The 20,565-nt window shown below is 42.5% G+C and overlaps 1 pseudogene; it reads left to right on the top strand.

The window, feature by feature from the left end:
- LOC132351758 (lipoxygenase homology domain-containing protein 1-like) overlaps positions 1 to 4,716 on the top strand; it is a 172,638-nt pseudogene extending 167,922 nt beyond the window's left edge.
- Positions 4,717 to 20,565: the final 15,849 nt, after the last annotated feature.

Genomic DNA, 20,565 nt, shown 5'->3' with positions numbered 1-20,565 from the left:
GGAAAAGATGAAAAATGACAGGTAGGCCAGGAGTGAGGGCTGGCTTTGGTGAGACACTTGGGGATTTTTATGGGCTCTTCTGACTGATGGGGCTGGGGTACTTGACACTCAGGTAAGGAAAGTTGAAAGCAATTACTATAACATGATTTTAAAATTCTTTGACTAAACTATCCTTCCTACATTCTGCACACTCTTTTCACTAAAAGAAAAAAAAAATTACCATGATAGAATATCTAGGCTATGTTTTTCTTTCTTTTCCTTTTCAAAATTTGTATTATATTTAAAGTCTGAGATAAACCGTCACCCAGTCTGAGCCTAGAACATTGCTGTACCTGTACTCACCTCTCCTATTCTCTCCCCCAAAGCCGTCATCCTAAATCTTCTTTTATCATTTCTTGATTTTTTTAATCCTTGCTTTAAAAAAAAGAAGTCTTTACTAATTATGTAGGTATCCTTAAAAATACTTCTGATAGTTTTTGTGCTTTGTAAAAATTGTGAATTGTGAAAAATTATTGTACATAATTAATTTATCCATCTCTTGTTAATGGATAATTGTGCTGTCTCCAGTTGAACTGTTACATACACACTGAAGTGAATATTCTCGTGTGTGTCCCCAAGTGCATAGAAGCCAGAGTTCCCTAGGGAGGTGGTTCCCAAATGAGGGTGATGTGGCAGCCCCTGGGGACACTTGGCAATGTCTGAAGGTTGTTTTTGGTTGTCACACTGGGGACGCAGTGCTACCAGCATCCGGTGGGCAGAGGCCTGGGAAGCTGCTAAACGTCCTACAATGCACAGGACGGTCCCACAGCCAAGAATTATCAGGCCCCAGATGTCAGTAGTGCTGAGGCTGAGACACCCTGCTCTAGGGTAAATCCATAGAAGCCGATTGCAGGATCAAAGAATAGGATCATGTCCAGCTTTATAAGATAACCTAGTTTTTTCAAAAGAGATTGTACTGTTTTACTGTTACCTAGAGTGTATATGAATTTATATGACATCAATATTCTCATACACAGCTAGTACACTTAATTTTTGCCTTTATTAGATGGGTCTAAAATGGTATCCCATCGTGGTCTTACTTTGCATTTCCCTGATTTCTAAGAAGAGCGAGCATTCTTTCATTTTTTTTGTCTGTTGAATTTCGTCTTCGGTGGAAATGCATGTTCTTGTCTATAAGATTTAGGGTAAAGGCAAAGGTCATGTGAGAAAAAGTACTCAGAAAGGGGTTTTAAAAAGATAGAAGTTTATTTCTCACGCAGGTAACAGTCCCAACGTGAGCAGCTGTGAGGACTCTGCCTCCGTGCCAGCCCTCGGGGGCCCGGGGCCTCTCGTCTTGTCAGTGTACCGCCGGCTCCACATCAGCCTCCTCTGAGCGGTCAGAGCTGGCCGCAGCACGTGGGAAGGAGGGCAAGGCCCTGGCAACAATGTCTTTTAGGCAGGTGAGGTGGAAACTGCCCACACTACTTCTGGTCACATGGCATTACTGAGAAATTAGTCATCCTGTTATCTATAGCTGCAAAGACTCCTGGGAAATGTGGGCTGGAGCCTTGCAGGGGTTGAAGAAGGCGTGGCGGCACAACCAGCAGTTACCCCCGCGGTACCTTGTCTGGTTGGTGGTATATTTGGATGAACTGAAATTCTTAATTTTAATGTGGTTGAATTTAACAGTATGGTATTTTTTTCTAATAATCAGCACATTTCATATCTTAAGGAAGTCCTTTCTCTACCCCTAAGATATTCCATATAGATAGATAGGTAGATAGATGATAGATAGATAGATAGATAGATAGATGGGTGTAGATATGGATAGATAGATATTCATATAAGTATGTTCATACACACACATTTATTTTTATATATATACATATATAAAGCCTTGTCTCTCTAAGATTTAGATATCTACTCCAACTGTAGTTGATTTCTGTGTCTGACAAGAGACTAGAATCCACTTTCCCTCTTTTCCGTGTGTATAGCCAGTGGTACCCACTACTTATCACAGGTTCCATCTTTTCCTGAGGGCTCGACAAAGTCGGCCCACCTGCATCACATACAGGCAGTCTTTGCTTTGCATGGCTTCTGTCTGCACTAATTCCAGTTACAATGATTTAGTTAAATAATAGAAATCCCCCGACAACATGGTTCAAACTTCAGTTACCACGGTTTGATCATGGTAACTGCATAAAGTCCAAATTTCACTGCTAGCTCTTCAGCCCACGAACCACCACCTAAGTCCCAGATGCACATCCTGAGCAGCGACGAATCACTGCGTTTCTCTCGGAGTCTGACAGTGACGCGTCACTGCCCATCTGTCACTTGGTTCATGCACAGACAGCAAAGCATGTAGTTGTAATTGTAGCTGTATTGACTCCTACTCAACTGACACTTTACAAAAATGTGTAATTCAAAGATGAAAGCACATCAAAGAAACCAAAAGGGGTAATGCTGGAAGTGAAGTTCAAACCAAACATAAATGGAGTTATAGGAGCAACATCCGACTCTGGGAATGTTGACACTGTCACCATTTGCGAGACTTTAGATAATAGCCAGCAGAATTTAGTGAAAGGAACTTGTGACCATAAATGAGCAAAGTGGTTGTGACAGAAGGATGAACACGTCCCAGAGAAAGTGATGTTGGTAAAAACGTCACATTAAAGGAACTCTCGGCGATATTTTATGGGATGAAAATCACAGAGGATGAAATGAAGCTGCGGGAACCTCAGAAAGCAGGAGGCCGATTTGCTAAGGCAGAAACATGATGCCTACTGTTTACAGTGACTTGTATGCTGAGAAGGCAGCACCATTCACATTACTCTTGATAAGGTTTTGTTTTTTAAACAAAGAAGTACACCTTTTAATTCTCAATGTTTCTAATGTATTAAATTACACTGTATTAAATTACAGTGTTCTAAATATGGTGTTGATTTTTTTCATCTTATACATTTATAACTAACAGTAAGAGAGTTTTGTTTTGTTTTGTTTTTTAATTTATTTTTATTGTTTATTTACTTTTTTTAATTTATGGCTGTGTTGGGTCTTCGTTTCTGTGCGAGGGCTTTCTCTAGTTGTGGCAAGCAGGGGCCACTCTTCATCGCGGTGCGCGGGCCTCTCACTATTGCGGCCTCTCTTGTTGCGGAGCACAGGCTCCAGATGCACAGGCTCAGTAGTTGTGGCTCACGGGCCCAGTTGCTCCGCGGCATGTGGGATCTTCCCAGACCAGGGCTCGAACCCGTGTCCCCTGCATTGGCAGGCAGATTCTCAACCACTGCGCCACCAGGGAAGCCCCAGTAATAGAGTTTTTGATGTCTTGATATCATGCATGGTCTCAGCATGTGGTCTTTTCATGGTTCTGCCCTATTGCTCAGAGCAAGTTGTGTAAACGTGTAGGTCAATTCCAAGTCCTTTTTTCTATTCCGTCAGTCAGTTTATCTATGCCAGCACCAATTCTGTGTTGTCTTACTTAGTATAGATTTATAATACATTCTGATACCTGGGAGGCTGACTCTCCTACCTTACTGTAGTCCTGGAGTGCCTGAGACAGTCCTGGGCTGTGCTCGTCCACATACATCTTACCATGCACTGGTCAACTTTCTTGTAAAACCCTATGGTGAATTTGATTTAATTACATTGAAGTTTTGGACCTGACATCTCTATAATTTCTTTATACTCACAAGTATAGGCTCACTCTCTATTTGTTTATGTCTTCTTTACTGTCACTCCTGAAATTTAGGTAATCTTTCTACAAATTATACTACATCTGTTTTTAGATTTACCCTATATTCTTTTAAGTATTTATAGCAATTCAACATTGTAACTTTCATCGACTTACGCTTCTTAACTGTTCCTTTCTGGTCAATAGAAATGTCATGGGTTTTTATATATTTATTATATATCTAAGCATTTTCCTCATCTCTCTTGATTCCACTACTTTCTGTAACTTCTTGGGGTTTTAAATTTAGAAAGTCACATTATCCATGATTAATGACCGTTCTGTTTCTTCTTTTCCAACAAATTACTTTTCATTCTCCTTTCTTCCTTCCTTCTTTCCTTCCTTTTCTCTTTTTTCCCCTTTATTTAATTGCATTGACAAATACAATAATCAGTGATAACTTCTAAATTTTTACCATTAAGAATGATGATTGTGACTTTACATTATTATTTAAACATATCAGTCTTCTATAAATAACGTACTGAAATGCATTTATGTGAGTTTATTTTGCTGTGTTTGGCTTTTAGATACTTTTTAAAGAATTTAACAGAGAGTTTGTGCCCCTGACAGAGAACCCTCTCTCTTCTTCTGCTTCCCCTGCTCTGAGTAATCAGGTAGCTCACTGAGGCTTGCATTTCTCTGCTGGTATAACTTGGATGTGCATAGTTTTGTACACAAATTGCCTGACAGGTGTATTTTAACAGGAAATTAGGAGATTCTATGAATAAAATCACAATACTAGTATATTTTATGCTAAGAGTCAAAGCGATCTCCTTTGTCAGTTTACACAGGTAAGCGGTTGGTTTCTTGAGAGGATTGTTGTTAAATCTGAAAAGGAAGATGGCAGTCAAGAAGTGCTGTTCCCGTGCAACAGGTGTGCTGTCACTGTCCATTTCTTCCAGCTGTGTCACCAGCCTGCCCCCTCCATCTGTCTGGCCACCTCCTCCCCTCCTTTAAAACCAGAGCTGAAGGCCTTCTCTCCCCAGGAAGCCGTTCTTTATCCACACTAGTAATTACTAAATGTTGTGACATTTAGTATTTTTCTCTTCTGGAATAAGCATGCTGAAATGGAAAGGATGCTGAATTAGGACTTAGAAAACAGGTTTTTGATTCTGTTTCTCAAACAGGTGCTCTGTTTCCCACTAGTTCTGCAAACGTGAGTATTGCTATCAATGTCTCTGAGGTTCAATTTCCTCATGTAAAGTGGGAATAATACCTGTTCCTCCCGGTTCATCTGAATCATTTAAAATCAAATGAAGGTATATGTATATATGTATGAACTGTGAACTCTAAAGCATTATTCTAATATGGTGTAGATATAATATAAATTAAGAGAATTAAGTTGCAAGGGCAGCTCTGGAATTCATTGACCATTCATAGGAGTATCACTTAAACTCTCTGGTCCTCAGTTTCAGACTCTTTATGCTAAGAATGATTAAATAAGACCTACCTACTTTATAGGGTTATTATGAACAACATCTTAAAACAAAGTGCACTATAAATAGAAATCATATAACTAAATTCCTGTTGTTATTAATCTGTAGAATATGTTGGTTCATTCATTCAGTCATGGTACAAATAGTAATTTACCATGAACCGTAGTAGGAAGTGGAGTAGATAAGGAGATTCAGGGATAAAGTAATATGGTCCCTGCCTGCAAGGACTCAGTAGACGCCCACGTGAAAACAAATGTTCATGACCTAAGGGCCATGATAGAGACATGTGTGAGAGCCCAAGTGCCAAGGTGGATGTCTAGGTGATTGCATGTTCCCTGAATCTAGAGAACACATGCATTGCATTGTGTTTATTCATTTATTCATCTGTTGACTCAAGCACAAGCTGCATGCCTCCTAGGTGTCAGGCATCATACCAAGTCCTGGATATCTAGGGATAAAAAATGAAGCGCCCCTGTCTTCAAGGAGCTTCCACTTGGTGATGAGGTAGGGGAGGAGGGATGCGTGCTCTGAGTTCAGCAGGTGTTTGGTCATTGCTGACTCCTGAAGAGGACACTCTTTCGGACACGTGGGGAAGCACTTCGGTTGACTGAGTGGGTTTTACCTTACAATAGCTCCGATTCTAGGAAATATCCATACTTTTGAAACTTTATAAGGAGTTGCATTCTTATTTGTATGAACAAGATGAATAACACTTCTCTGATCTTCTGTTTGTTTTCTTACTACACATCCATTTGAAACGTATGTGCATCGTAGGAGTTATTGCCATTTTATATCCTTCAAGCTCTAGGAAGAGACCTTATATTTTTAGTTTTTGCAAGGACTCTTTATTTCTTAATGGGGAAAGATTGAAGTTTTTCAGAACTGCCTTTGAATTACAGCTCTTTCATGGACTAGCTCTGGGAGCCTCTGTTTATTCTTATGTAAAATAGCAATAATGACACCTATTTTGCAAATTGTTTGAGGATTTCACACAATATACATAAATTACCTGAAAAAAGTCTTGCAATGATTAGAAGCTCCACAATGACAAATGTTATTGCAATAGAAGCAATTTTAGATTAAATAAATCTTTAGATACAATGCCATACAAGCAAAAGAGGTAGAAACTTTTATTTCTAGATTATATGTCAAGGATTTAGAACTCTCCAAATAATTAACCTTCATTTTTAAAAATCTAGATCTGTACAGTCCAGTACAGTAGCAATTGCTACATGTGACTAATACATGTAAATTGATGAAAGTCAAATAAAATAAAAATTCAGTTCCTGGGTAGAACAAGATACAGTTCCAGGGCTCAATAGCTGCAGATGGTTAGTAGCTACTATATCGGGCAGCTTATACACAACATTTGGTTCTATATCACATCTAGATATTTGGTATCATATGAAGCTATGCTTAATATTATCCAACATATTTTTATTGCTTTTAGTACAGTGGTAACCATGGAATAACCTAAAGAGTAAATAAAAGATTATTACTCTTATAAATGTGTCACATTTAAAAGATCAAGGATCATCCAGAGCAGGTGATAATAGTCATATTCTCTTCAGAGCTACAATCAATTTTATTGGCAATGCAAAAGAGTAGAAGTCAAGATGGAAGTGACTTATTTCTCCAGGGTCTGTCAACATTTTGGAATAACTACAAACAAGGAAATTGTATTTGTAAAGAACAGAATGATACAAATGAAAATGGTCACATGTTTTACTGTGTTATACTAGATCATATGAAATACTACACACGGCATATCATTGCACTATTATCATTAACTGAACTCTAGCAGTATTGGCAGACTTTGCCTAGCTCATTCTCCTTGAAGGCCCGGGGTTACATAAGTAAGAAAAGGGGAATTTTCTTGCTACCTCATTAGAGGTGGAAGAACCGTATTTAACATTTAGTCTCCTGCCTTGCTTGACAGATGAGAAAACTGACACCTAAGGAGATTAAATAACCTGCACAAATCACAGACGAGTCAGTCAGTGCAGGGCCTCCTGGTCCCTTGGGCACTCTATGGAATTTTAATTTAGTGTCTATCAACCTACTGTTTGCATTTTATCACCATGATTTTGTGAATTATCCACTAAGGAAGATCCCTGCAAAAATTACTGAGTTCAGTAATTTGATTACTGATTTGTCAGAAAATTCTACTGAGATTGTGGAAAGTTTAGAAGACAGGTTTTGGGAATTCCCTGGTGGTCCAGTGGTTAGGATTCAGAGCTTTCACTGCCAGAGCCCCGGGTTCAATCCCTGGTCTGGGAACTAAGATCCCGCAAGCCACGCAGCACAGCCAAAAAAAAAAATAGAAGACAGTTTTCACTTGTTTCCCCAGCAAAACTTAGCCATTTAAACTCAAGTCCCCTTCTACTAATAAGAAAAGAAAAAGTACCTGAGAAAGAAGTTATTTAGAACTTTATTGTAGAGTTAAAATAAGAGGGAGTCTACTCTGCCGTTGGACCCGCTAAGATTTGTTTACGCCTCTCCTTCCGTGTGGCTGGGAGAGAATCAGAGGCGTGTCCCCAGCTGGCGCTTACTGCTCTCTGACCCTGGAATAGGGTCCCCGGTGAAGCAGGACTTCACACAGTCTCGTCTGATCCTCACAGACGACCTCTGCACGGGCTCTGTGATAACCGTATTCCACAGATGAGGCAGCTGAGACACAGAGGTCAAGTTTCTTACTTAAATATGATTGGTTGAGTCAGGGTTCTGGTCAAGATACATCTAAATCTAGAATTGCACTGTCCCACATGGGAGCTAGGTGTCTGTTGAACTCTTGAGCTGTGCCTATTCAAAATCAAGGTGTGATGTAGGTGTAAGGTCCATACCAGCTGTCAAAGATGTAGAATAAATAAGAATGTAATTGTATGAAGCCATTCAGGCTGCTGTAACAAAACATGATAGTCTAGTGGCTTATAAACAACGGAAATTTATTTCTAACAATTCTGGAGGCTGGAAGTCCAAGATCAGGGTGCCAGCATTGTCAGGTTCTGATGAAGGCCTTCTTCCAAACTGTGCTGCAAACTGCCACCTTCTTGCTGTGTCCTCCCAGAGGAGGGACAAGGGAGCTCTCTGGAGCCGTGCTCAAAGGCACTAATCCCATCCAGAAGGGCTCCACCCTCCAGACTTTAAACACCTCCCAAAGGATTACAACATAAAAATTGGGGGGAGACACAAATATTCAGACCATCACAATAATATATCTTAGTAATTTTTATATTGATTACATGTTGAAATGATCTTCTGAATTTATTAAAATGAAAATATTAAAATTAATTTCACCTTTTTCCTTTTATTACATACATGACTCTTGTTATATTTCTCTTGAAGAGTCCTGTTCTAGAGTCTGAGGGTTTAGCCCCTGTATACACCTACCAATCACGTGAAAGGAGAGAAACAAAGGCTTGCACCGTGGAAACTGCAAATGAGAAAGTTTTACTGACTTTAAGATATATTAGAATATTAATAATGTTACCATAGGATGTTTCTGAAAACTGACACGAAAGGACGACTCAGTGGAACCTTCAGCTTGAGTGCAGGACGGTTTCATTGCATTTGCCCTGCTAGAGAACGTTTGGTGTGGCTTGAAATCTTAAATGCTTTTAAAAATGTCTGAGCTTCTCCCGGAAGGCCTCCTTAAACCGCTTCTGTATTTTATTTTCCGTTCTGAGCCGTGTGCCTTCTTTACATCCTCCCTCGTGTTACTTACCTTCCCCCTCCCCTGGCAAGTGGTTGTACCAGTACCAGGATGACGGCAGGGCCGGGCGGGAGGGCTCGCGGGAGGCAGCTGCGGGGCAGGAGGGAGTGGCTCTCCGGCCTCCTGAGAGGGCCCACCTGGGTCTTTCGCTGTGCCTTCAACAGGCTATTTACCTGATGGTCACAGTGTGTCTGCCCTTTCCTCGTGCTGGGGCAACTCCCCGGCGGCGTCGCTTGTGTCGGACACATTCGTTGCTTTTGGGAGAAGCACCAGCCAATGATGGACGGAGATGAGCCCGCGATAACCAGGTACACAAATGGTTTCCTCTTCTTCCCACTTCCTCTTCCAGAAAACCTGACACCTGCTGGGTTCACTGGAATGTTTAGGTGGCCTTAGTGGAAAGTAACTGAAGAGGTACATAATGCTTGATGACGGTAAGGTGCTTTTATACAAGCTATGTTAATTTTAAAGTGGAAGTCGCATTCTTGGAGAACAGTCTGTCTCTCTTAGTGTTGGTGGTGATGTACAGAATAAAGTGTGAAAAGAAAACAGTTGATTGGTTCCATTGCATTCCCTCTGCACTTCGCACCCACCCTCGTCCACTCGTCTCTAGGGAGCTGGTCACTGCCGCTGCCGCGGTGAGCAGCTGGGCCTCCTGCAGGGCACACGTCTTCCATCCGCTCGTCAGTTTTCTCAACCAGCCTCGCATACTTGTCAGCTCGGTGCTTCTTCCAACCCTTCCACTGGCACAGCGAGGAGCGCCGTGGCTTTGACATCAGAGACCTGGGTTGGAATCTCGATGCTGGCACCGCGAGGTGGACGCTCTCATCCTCCATGTTTGGCCGGTGCGGAAGCAGAGACTGGGAGAGGCTTGCCCACGCTCATCGGGGGAAATAAATAGGAGAGCGAATCTGAACCCGGCCGTTCCGCTCCAGAGCCCGCATCGCTCCGTGTGTTTTCTGGTGTCCCAGGAGGTCACCCAGCTGATCCTGCAAATCACCTTCCTGCTCTTGTCACATGCAGGTACCACCTGGACCATTTATACGCAACATTTTCTTTTCTTTAAACTATCTTTAAATTAGGTTATTTGAGGGTGGAGGGAGCTTTGCCTCATTTTAAACCATATTCATAATATCCATGCAATCACTGATGTCATTACATTTTTTTCCTAAAACATATTAAATGAATCTATGTCTAACAAAAATCGTAGTTTAGATATATGCTACCTACAATTATCTTATAAGCAGCCGGTGGGTCTGACATACAGTGACCCATAGATAGTGTTTCAACAGATAGAAGCTGTTGTTACCACGGTTTACCTTTCACTACTGCATGACTAAGGCCCAACCTAGTCCTTAGAAATGGTACATTTTACAGCTGAGTTTGAACACACATCAATAGTAGAGCCTCAGTGATTTGAAGTTTAAAACGGTTTTTTTTCCCTAAAGTGGCCAGCAGACTGTGTTAAGGGTTAGCACAACCAATATGTTTCACGCTGGCTCTTGGAGGGCCTGGTGGACCGCCTCTAGCCTCGGCTGTTGCTGCTTCATGGTGCCCGGCACAAGGCAGGTACTGAGGAAACACACCCGTGTATTAAGCAGAAGTTTGTTAAGTGTCTCCTGTGTCCCAGACTACAAGAGTCAGGCACCGGGGTAAAGGGCAAACCGCTCAGTGGTTCTCCCTGCCCGCCGAGGGACTTCTGTGCTAGTGGGGGACCCAGTGAGTAAACCGTTGCTGCGCACAGGTGGGCACCCCTCCTGCTAGATCCTGAGCCCTTTGGAGTCGGGACCCTTTTATGCTCCTCGGCATGTTTTGTCCTGGCACGCGGCCTGACTCATAGTAAGCACTCTGAGTCTATTAAATGCACAAATCATCCCTGCCCTACAATTCAGCACACCTTTTAAGAGATTAGAATATTAAATTATACCTGATTCAGCTCGTATATTTATGGAATTAGTACTCACAAATAATCACACTCAATTCCTCTGTTTGTACAAACTTTCCTACAACAATATATTTCAATTCTGAATGTAATCCTGCCCCTTTACTCCCACCACACAGATGGGAGCAGGATCCTTACCAGTTCTATCCAGCGGCATATTTACAATCCTCTCCTGGGGGAGGAGGCGGTGTAAACACTGATTTTACCCATTTTGTGTTGATTCCTCTTTATTTGTTTATTGTAGCAGATTCTGGCACTATCTATCTCAGTCTAACCCCCATATATATCGACTATACCCTGAAAACTGGATAAAGAGCAGAGAAGCCATATTTATTTCTGGGTTTTCTGAGAAGGCAAAAATGAACAGAGTATGTGGTACAAAGAAGGCAAATAGATTCTTTTTTTTAAAAAATAAATTTATTTTATTTATTTAGTTTTGGCTGTGTTGGTCTTTGTTGCTGCGCACAGGCTTTCTCTAGTTGCAGCGAGCGGGGGCTACTCTTCACTGCGGTGCGCGGGCTTCTCATTGCGGTGGCTTCTCTTGTTGTGGATCACGGGCTCTAGGTGCGTGGGCTTCAGTAGTTGTGGCACACGGGCTCAGTAGTTGTGGCTTGCGGGCTCTAGAGCGCAGGCTCAGTAGTTGTGGCGCACGGGCTTAGTTGCTCCGTGGCATGTGGGATCTTCCCAGACCAGGGCTCGAACCCATGTCCCCTGCATTGGCAGGTGGATTCTTAACCACTGTGCCACCAGGGAAGCCCAGAAGGCAAATAGATTCTTTTTTTTTTAAGATGAATATTTTCATTTTAATTAATAAAACAAAAATGAAACAATGAAGACATATATTGGGACTTCACTCATTCACCAATTATGCAAGAAAAGTTTTGGTTAAATAAGATAATAATTTTTGAATCCAGAAAAAATATTTCCTCAAGTTCTGGTGCTATTCACATTGTAATGGCTATAGACACAGCACACTTTTAAGTTTGGTCACCATTATTAACATTTTCTACTTCACTTTATGTCTAGACAATCAACAAAACAATAAATCAAGACCTGATTTGCATTTGCCAAATTCTGTGGTGGAAATACTCCCACTGTGGTTGATTTCAATCTCACTGTTGGGAAGAGATGCACGTCATTACAGTGGTCTCCCAGTATCCCCAGGGGATGGGATCCAGGACCCCCTGCAGAAACCAAAAATCCATGGATGCTCAAGTTCCTTACATAGAATGATGTTGTATTTGCATATAACCTACCCACATCCCCCCATATACTTTAGTTTTTTAAACATCTTTATTGGAGTATAATTGCTTTATGTTGTTGTGTTAGTTTCTGCTGTATAAGGTCAAGTGGAAAGAAGTGTCCTTCTCTTGTGGAGAGAATCACGTAAACTCCTAATCCAGAAACTGCCGTGTGTGTCCCTGGGAAACGCTGTGGCTGGGAGACAAGTGCAAAAACAAGGGCTAAAAACAAAATGTGGCTTGTTTCACGGAGTACCATGATTGCCTAGCACAGCCCTGGCGGCGTCTCCTGTTTGCGTGTGTCCGGGGCAAAGTCAAGAGGGTGTGAAGGGCACTTTCATCTGAGGAGCTGAATCCTCTATTTTAACCGGCAAACTACAGTCATGGTGCAGTGACGGTGCTGGTGTCCTTCCGGTTCTGCAGCGTTCTCATACACACACTGCTCAGGCAGGCGGGGTAAATACCGGCAGTGCATTTGCTGTACCAAAGGATGATGCAGCTTCTTCGTGGCTTTAGGCAATGCAGTGTCTTGGAGAGCTAAGCTGATTGCGCTTTAATAGGGAGGAGGGGCTTTACTAGAAAGCCGACCAGAGTTAGGTTTACCCTACAGTTATGAGGGCTTGTAATACTTCTGAATAGTTCACATTTCCAATTACTTTCAGAGGCAAAGAACCTCTGCAAAGTAGACCCTCCTCATGCTGATGTTTTGGAAAATGGAGGTTCATTTCAATTCCTTCAGGCAGTGGAATAGAATATACTAAACAAAGGCTCTCAAGTTCAGAAATTAATCTTGATTCTCTACCACAAAACGTCTGAAGTTCTGGGAAGGTAACATCAGCTTCCTCGGGCTGTTCCCATGCCTCCGTGACAGCAACTGGAGAGAACCAATTAAACTGGTTACTAAGTTTATAAATATGCAAAATTGTGATTATAAGGTCAACATTAGTCTTTGCAAGCTCAGCCATGCCAATGGATTGGAATGCAAACACACCATTTTCTAGCTCTGTCCCCGTGTGGTTTTGTGTGCCTGGAAGGTCCTTCCCTCATTGCCTGGAAAATGGGCTTTCATGTTCTGAGACCAAGCTTGAAGTGCTCAGCGCCAGTCAGAGTTCTGTCACCCCATCCTCTGTGTTTCCACATCACTGTGCTTCCTCTCTAGTGGTAACTGTCATTTCCATAGCGGGCGTGTATCTTAGTTTATATACTCAGAAGTGTGGCAGATATTACACTTTTTATTTTCTATACTCCGACTTAATGTCTGGCTCTAGGTCTCCATCCCGCAGCCTGGTAGACAATTTCTTCTTAAGCATAGTCGTGGCACGTCCTCTTTCCCAAGGAGAATCTGACAGGCTGACGCTCTGTTTGGAAAGGAAGGAAGACGCTCCTCCTCTCCCGTCGCTCATTGTCTCTGCTGAAGCAGGTTCTCTCTGCTTCCGGGCCACTCTCAAAATGCCAGGAGTTTTGGCAAGGCTGGAACCCTGAGTGCCTCGGACCCCTCCTTTCCAGGCTGGAAAGCCTCTCCTGGGAAGTTTGCCCCTCCTCGGGGTCTCTCCTTACACGAAGATGACAAATCCAGTAGGGATCCCACTGCTCTGGGGACTGCAGACCTCTTTCCTCCTGGCAGAGAAAAATCTCTTCTCCTTACCCTGTTGCTTCTCAAAAACCCTCTCCCTTCTCCTCCATCAGCACAAACCCTTATACATTTTGGCTTTCACGGATGACAGACAGGCCTTTGTTCCCAATATGAACATGATGATGGCAGAGAAAAGAATCTTTCCCCTCTGTTCTTACTCAAATTAACAAAGGGGCTGAAATGTACAATCTCAATTTCAGTGACTGCGTGAGGCAGTGGGAATCTGCAGACTCCCAGATACATGACATGGTCTGTCAGAAACAGCTGGAACAGACACTTGAGGGACCAAGCAGTGGCAGATCTTAGAAAGTGCCAACGTAAGCCCACTTCCAGAGGGTACATACCCTCCCGGGAAGTAAAGAAGCTGTATTTTGTATTCCTAACCGCTGGAGCAGGCATCTGTGCGGAGCCTAGTGAGGGAGGGGAGGGCCGAGATCAGGCAGAAGCTGTGCAGAGGAGGGTTGGGTAGAGAACGCTCCCCTCATTAAGCCTCAAGTGATCCCCACAAATAATTTGCTAAGGAAAATGGACGGTGCCCAGTAAAATCAAAGCTCAGCTCTGAATAAAAGGAAAGAAGCACTTACGAGTATTAGGAGACATAGAACTACAAAGCCTTCGGATGTTAGAATTGTCCACAGAGTATAAAAACATCTATAGTACATTTTTTTTAAAAAAAGCAACTGGTGTGAAAATATCTGTTTAAGTGGAAAACTATAAAATTAATCTAGCATACTGAAAAAACCAACTAAATAGTATTTGTAGAAATTTTAAAATGGAATGCTTACAATTTAAATCTAGGTGTGTGGGTTTAACAGCAAATGAAGCTCAGTTAAAAAGAGAATTTGCTAATGGAAGTTAACAAGAATTTTCGAGAATGTAGCAGAGAAAGACTGAAGGGAAGATATGTGTGAATGAGAGGTGAAGAGACTTTGAGAATAAAATGGTAAGTTCTATTACGTCTAATCAAATTCCTAGAGAAAACACAAAGAATGTTAGAGGACAATATTTGAAGAGATAATGGTGGGGAAGTTTCCAGAAAAGTTGAAAGATACCATTTCCAACAGGCCAATGAATCTTAAACAGGATATGTGAAAGGAAACCCACATCTTAGCGCCAACACGGTATATACTGCCTGATACCCAAACCGTGCAGAACAATGAACAAGCAGCCTGAGAGGAAAGTTACTTTACTTTCAAAGAAACAGGACGTAAAGTCGCAGACGGTGTTTCAGGAGCAACGAAGCAACCAGAGAATGGAGGGACAGCTTGGGAATTCTGAAAGGTTGTGAGGAGGATCTAGAATTCTCCAGCCAGGGGGAGTGAGGCCAAAATGAAGATACTCTCTAACACAAAAGATACATGCACAAAAATTCTAAGAGTTTGCCACTAGACCTTCACTAAGGGAAGTTCTAAAGCAGGTGCTTCAGGCAGAAAGAAGGTGATTCCAGATGGAAAGACTGAGACTTCAGAGGAATGGTGATCAGAGAAAGTGGCAAATAAGTAAGAAGACCTAAAATAACATCGACTGCAGGCATGTGTTAGTACTGGGTTAAAATAAAATGAGATAGAATTAAAATAGGAAACAAGAAATACCATGTAAGTCTGTAAGTTGGGAGGGGGAAGTAAAGCACTCTTTTCAAAGCCCTTGCTTTATCTAGAAGGAGGATAAAGGTATTAGATTAAATACGTGTGTTTGAATTTCTAGTGTAACCACCGAAAGGAAAAAAACAGGATAAAATTTGCAAACACGTGTATGTGAGATTAAAAGGTTTAATATACCAGGAAGATGATATAATTTTAAATTAATATGTCACTAATAATATAGCAAAAGTAAACATAAGCACAAATAAAAGTAGATGGATATATAATAACATTGGGAGATTTTAACACATACTTATTCTCTTGGTAATTGAGAGAATAAATAGCAAAAAGAAAAAAAAAAGACATTGAAGATTTAAATAACATGATTAACAAAGGACCTAATAGACAAATACAAAACACTGCATCCAACACATGCCAAATGCACACTTTCTTCAGATATCCATGGACCATCACAAATATGGAGCACGGGTTGGGCCATAAGGCAGCAACAAAAATGAATGAACTACAGACACATCGATGACATGGATGAATTTCATAAACACGATGTTGGGCAAAATAAGAAAGAAATACAAATATATGAATATAACTATATATAAATTCCAAAAGCAGGTAAAACATTTTGTATGTAATGTTTAATTCTATATATGGGTTGAACTGTTTTGGGTTTTTTTTTTAATTTAATTTTATTTATTTTCTTATACAGCAGGTCTTTATTAGTCATCCATTTTATACACATCAGTGTATACATGTCAATCCCAATCTCCCAATTCATCCCACCACCACCACCACCCCCCCAACTTTCCCCCCTTGGTGTCCATATATTTGTTCTCTACATCTGTGTCTCTATTTCTGCCCTGCAAACTGGTCCATCTGTACCGTTTTTCTAGATTCCACATATATGCGTTAATATACAATATTTGTTTTTCTCTTTCTGACTTACTTCACTCTGTATGACAGTCTCTAGATCTATCCACGTCTCTACAAATGACCCAATTTCGTTCCTTTTTATGGCTGAGTAATATTCCATTGTATATATGTACCACATCTTCTTTATCCATTCGTCTGTCAGTGGACACTTAGGTTCCTTCCATGACCTGGCTATTGTAAATAGCGCTGCAATGAACATTGGGGTGCATGTGTCTTTTTGAATTATGGTTTCCTCTGGGTATATGCCCAGTAGTGGGATTGCTGGGTCATATGGTAATTCTATTTTTAGTTTTTTAAGGAACCTCCATACTGTTCTCCATAGTGGCTGTATCAATTTCCATTCCCACCAAGAGTGCAAGAGGGTTCCCTTTTCTCCACACCCTCTCCAGCATTTGTTGCGTGTAGATTTTCTGATGATGCCCATTCTAACTGGTGTCAGGTGATACCATTTTTAGGTGTACGACTCCGTGGTGTTAAGAACATTCACAATGTTGTCCAACCATCACCACTATCCATTTCCAGAACTTTTTCATCATTCCAAACAGAAACTCTGTACCCATTAAATAATTATCTCCCCATCTCCCTCTCCCCCGAGCTCCTGGTAATCTCTGCCCTGTTTTCAGTCTCTATGAATTTGCTTCTTGCAGACATCCAAGAGATTAGTTTAAAGTTTTAAAAAAAGGTTACCAGTGACAGGGCAGAGATGGGGATACGGAATGTGGAAGATGGAGGTGGGAATGAGTCTTTTCATGCCACTTGTTTTGAATCACTGAATTTGTAGTCTGTTGAAAAAATTAAGAATAGATGAATAATTGAATGAATGATTGAAAGTAAATGGGGGTTATCTTAGCTACCAACATACGTAAGGGATACATTCCTGGAGGAGCCCCAGTCTTTCTCCCCAGGATTCTAGGGTCAGAGATTTGCCTTCCCTGACTCCTGCTTGGGAGGGGGAAGGGAGAAGAGTGAAGGAGAGAAGTCAGGAACGACCACTTCGGACACAGCAGTCCGCTGCCCCCCCGGACACTGAACTCCTGGAGAGCAGGAATTTCCATCTTATTTATCTTGTATCCTCCACCTGGATCAGTGCAGGCACAAAAGACTGTTATGTTTCCCTAATGGAAATTAAATATATACTTAGGAATACTGGGGATAGTTGGGAGGCTGAGAAAATGGAAATAATTTAAGAAATTCATCTTGGTTTTTTTTTCCCCAACAGTTATTGTGATTCTGTTTTCGCCCAGTAAGATGTCCTTAGAAAAAGAGATCTGAGAAGTCTCTTGTTTTGCCCAATGTCATTGTCAGTTAGTGCAACTAAAAATGTATCCTGAAGTGACAATCCCAGAAGTTGTGGGTCAGAGTGCACAGTGATTTCCTCAGAATGTTCGGAAATGCTTTAAAATTGGTGATGAAGCTTAATGTGCTATCTTTCCTGAGGCATTTGGCTAATAGAATCCATGAAAATGCAATCTCACTCCTTGAAATTACACTCGTGTTAGTAATATTACAGGGAATACCCTGTGGAGAAAAAAAGACTCAAGGTGAGCTCAAACGGGTTTATTTTTGTAAATTTTCTGGCCCCAAAGTTATTTTACCACCAATCCGCCCATTGTCATAACTTTTGTGACTCTCTAGTTTATTTCACTGCTAATCTGCTTAATGATTACTGGCTTCTTTAATTTTAACAATAAAGCTGGTGGTTGTTGAGGAGAGGTCAAAGTGAAGCATGACATAGTGGCCTGAAGGTTTCAGACACACTGAAATTGTCAGTAGATTGCCCAGCACGTAAAAATGTCCCTCCCCCACCCCCTTTTTTTGGAGTTTAGCAGACTGAAGGGAGACGTGTTAAGTTAAATTCCAGGAGCCCTTCCTTAGTACTTACTGTGCTTTGGCCACCCAGCACCCGTCTTCCATTTCTAAGAACACCCCACTTTTCTTTTGAGAAATCAGCTTTTCCTAAGGACTGTGTTCCTTGTTCCTCTGTCCTTTCTTCGTCTAGAGACGGGCTTGTGACCCAAGCAAAGCTAATACTCGGACTTTGAGTTGTGAATGGCAGAGACCAAAAAATGTTGGCATTTTATCCCCAGCCAGCAAGGGGCCCCGGGACTTCTGCCCTTGGTCCAGGGAGCTGCCTGGGTCCCTCCCTTGGCCCCCAGGCTGGTTCCCCACCCAGGAGCTGAAGCTGAATCTGACCTCTGTACCCTGACACAATTAAATCTTGGAGACAGAGTTTTGGATGAAGTAGAACAGAATAGCTTTATTGTCTTGCCAGGCAAAGGGGGCCACAGCTGGCTAGTGCCCTCAAAACTGTGTCTCCCAACCTGGAGTGGGTAGTGAGGAGTTTTATAGTCACGGTTCAAAGAGGGCGTGGTCAGCTCGTGGACGTTCTTCTGATTGGTTGGGGGTGAGGTAAGTGGGCGTCGGCATCATCAACCTTCTGGTTCCAGCCAGTCGGGGATCTACGTGCTTGTGAGCAGCACACGGCTAACTTCTCCCACCTGGTGTGGGTTTCAGGATCTGCAGAACAGCTCAAAGATACTGTGATGTGTATCCCTCGAGGGGGGGCCGGGCCCCTGCCCCCAGGCTGCGCTCTTGTTTGCTGACGGCCCCTCCCTTGTCTCCGCACCCCCTCCCTTCCCTGATTAGCAACTGTTTGAACCTCCTCCTTGGACCTCAGGGAAGGTCGTGGAGGCTGAACGAAGCCTATTTCCTGTAATCGAGAAACGGGGGACACGGAAAGGCTTTTGTGCCCAGGAGTCCCACAGGGTCCTGCTCAGTATCAGAGCCGGTCCTTCAAATACACTCCCATAACCACTGAAGTCATCAGCATCAGTCCATCTCGTCTGCAACCCAAGCGTTCTAGCAAATTCAAGCTCTTTCCTCAGGCAGCTTTCATCCGCCCTTCCTGTCCTGTCTGCCTGGAGATCTTTCCTGCTTCCAGCTCCTCTCTCACAGCCGGACAATTGCTCTGCCACTCCCACCCCAGCCCCTACTTCTTTAACTTCAGGCTGTAGTGAGTAGCTGCTGGCAGAGACATCCCTGTGGAACGGAGCTCTTGAACAGTAGGAGTAATGGGTTTTGCTTGTTATTTTATGTTACTTTGATGGTGATGTGCACATAAACAGAGACCATCCTAATGAGAAAGACAAAGGCTGTTTGCTCAGAGCTTGCCGTAGCAAGAAGGTCCACCACCCTCACTTGCCCTGGGCAGAGACTCAAGGGCCTGATGAGAAATGAAAGCTTGAAAGTGGAAGGAAGGGAAGGTTTCAGGTGGCCCCGACTGGAGGCTGCTGAAGGGTCTGGGTGGAAGCCACATTCCCTGGCAGTGCTTGGGGTGTACATTTGGCTTTTGCTGGTGGATCCTAAGTTGCAAGAAGGGACAGAAGTCAGGGAAGCTGGCAGTTATTGATCAAGTCCTGGCCATCTGGGGCCATTGCTACTGACTTGTGGTTTGGCTTCCAGGGCTGGTGGCTGCAGAACTGTGAGTTCTTAAGTCATTGTCAGCCTGCCTGCTGTCTGCTTATTCAGTCTCTCAATTAGCACTTGAGTTTGTGGTGTAGGTTTTATTTAGATTTCGGACACATTCTCTTTGCTTTTATTTCCATTCCAATGCAAAGGAAAGGAAATGCTAAGGAATAAAATTCTCTGCCCGAAGCCACCTCTTGAAACCCAGAAGTTCTGGTTTCTAACCACGGGGTATTTTTTGTTTTGATTTAATACATTTAATACATGAAGATTATCTTTTAGTTTCTCTTTGTAGTTTCTAAGTGCAGGTGGTCAGGGCCTGCTTGTGAAGAGATTTTAAAATGCATTTTCAGTCACATCTTCTGTCCCTGAATACATTTTTTAGAAGTCTGCAAGGAAGCCCAAGTAAGAGTTTTCTTCCGTCTGACTCTGTTCAGGGTATTATTCCCAAATGTCATTGTACATCAGAACAAGCTGGGGACATTATTTAAAATGCAGACCCCTGGGCCCCCCGCAGGCTTCATGCACCGGACTTTCGGGAGGGCGGTCCAGAGCATTTTTTATTGGTTCACTTGTTTGAGTACAAGAAGCGCCCAGAGTGACTCTCATGCCATCTGGTGGATGCTGGTCCTTGTGTTGGCATTTGGCAACTTTTTTTTTTTTTTGGCCATGACATGCAGCTTGGGGGATCTTAGTTCCCCTACCAGGGCTTGAACCTGGGCCCTGGGCAGTGAAAGCGCCGAATCCTAACCCCTGGACCGCTCGGGAATCCCCTTGGCAACTGTTGAATTAGGAATTCCACTGCCTCATGGTGGTGAGACTGAGGCTGTCCCATCATTTATCCTTTTCATAAATCTTGCCTTTGGCAACGTATCCACATTTACATTTGTGTTTCTGAGGTT

Source organism: Balaenoptera ricei, chromosome 17 (assembly GCF_028023285.1).
Source record: "Balaenoptera ricei isolate mBalRic1 chromosome 17, mBalRic1.hap2, whole genome shotgun sequence".
In the NCBI taxonomy this organism is placed as follows: domain Eukaryota; kingdom Metazoa; phylum Chordata; class Mammalia; order Artiodactyla; family Balaenopteridae; genus Balaenoptera; species Balaenoptera ricei.
This window is presented reverse-complemented; position numbering and strand designations above follow the sequence as displayed.